Consider the following 1514-nt stretch of genomic DNA (forward strand, 5'->3'; position numbering starts at 1 on the left):
AACGCCCATCCTGGCTGCCCTGGCATAATTCCTTCAGTCTCGGAGTATCGGAGGCTGGGCAGCCAACGCGCATCGGAACAGCATCGGGCCCTATCTACAGTCACTCTGGGTTGGAATTATGGACCTAATAGCCTCCTGCTGATCCCCGTCCGAAACATTAATTGTTAATATTAACAATAACCCGGCGCTATCAAATGCAGATGCCAGGGAAGCCCCGGTAATTAGCCACAAAACACAATGATTATGGGGATTACGTACCGCGATATAGCAAATTTACAGGGTAGTCACAAAGAGCGTGTTTCGGTAACCGCGATTACATGAGCCCGAAAATTATTTTTTATACATCTTGTATCAGAGCTTTGCACGTATAATGACGCGCGCACCATATACAACCACAAATGCACAGAGAGACAAAGAGATAAACGAACGGACGGAAACAGAAGAACAGACAGACAGACAGACAGGAAAACACACATACACACACGCAACGCACACGCACGCACACGCGCACGCGCGCACACACACACACACACACACACACACACACACACACACACACACACACACACACACAGATAGATAAACAACTCTCCCCCCTTCCAGGGTTCCTGTTATAGCAATCAATACAACAAGTGAGCCAGTAATGAGATCGTACGAGGCAATGCTCCCAAGGGTAAGGGCACGTCAGGGCAGATGAGAGTAAGGATGGGGACGAAGGGGGAGGACGAGGAGCAGGAGGAGCAGGAGGAGCAGGAGGAGCAGGAGGAGCATGAGAATGAGAAGGGGAGGAGGAGGAGGAGGAGGAGGAGGAGGAGGAGGAGGAGGAGGAGGAGGAGGAGGAGGAGGAGGAGGAGGAGGAGGAGCAGGAGGAGGAAAGGAGGAGGAGGTTGTGTAACAGGTGAATTAGAGAATGAAAGAGAGAAGGAGGGGGAGAGGGAGAGGGAGAGGGAGAGGGAGAGGGAGAGGGAGAGGGAGAGGAGAGGAGAGGGGAGGAGGGAGGGAGGGAGGGAGGGAGGGAGGGAGGGAGGGAGGGAGGGAGGGAGGGAGGGAGAGAGAGAGAGAGAGAGAGAGAGAGAGAGAGAGAGAGAGAGAGAGAGAGAGAGAGAGAGAGAGAGAGAGAGAGAGAGAGAGACAATGAGACAGACAGACAGACAAACGGAAAACCCCAATAACAATGAGCACACAATCATTGAATTTGCATCTGAAAAATGATCTCGCCCACACGAGAATGAATAACCGCGTCATGTCTGGCCCAGCACGCACACCCGCTCGCCTCATGGGGCCGGGCGGGGACAAGGAAACACATTAACCCTCTTACGTGGTTCACATAAAGCGGGCCTTTGCCACCTTATTATTTTGATGCATAATTGGGCGCACGTGTGGGCTTGGGTGGTTTGTGAGGGGAGTGAAAACGGATATGGTTGGTTGGTTGGTTGGTTGGTTGGTTGGTTGGTTGGTTGGTTGGTTGGTTGGTTGGTTGGTTGGTTGGTTGGTTGGTTGGTTGGTTGGTTGGT

Source organism: Penaeus monodon, chromosome 14 (assembly GCF_015228065.2).
Source record: "Penaeus monodon isolate SGIC_2016 chromosome 14, NSTDA_Pmon_1, whole genome shotgun sequence".
NCBI lineage: Eukaryota > Metazoa > Arthropoda > Malacostraca > Decapoda > Penaeidae > Penaeus > Penaeus monodon.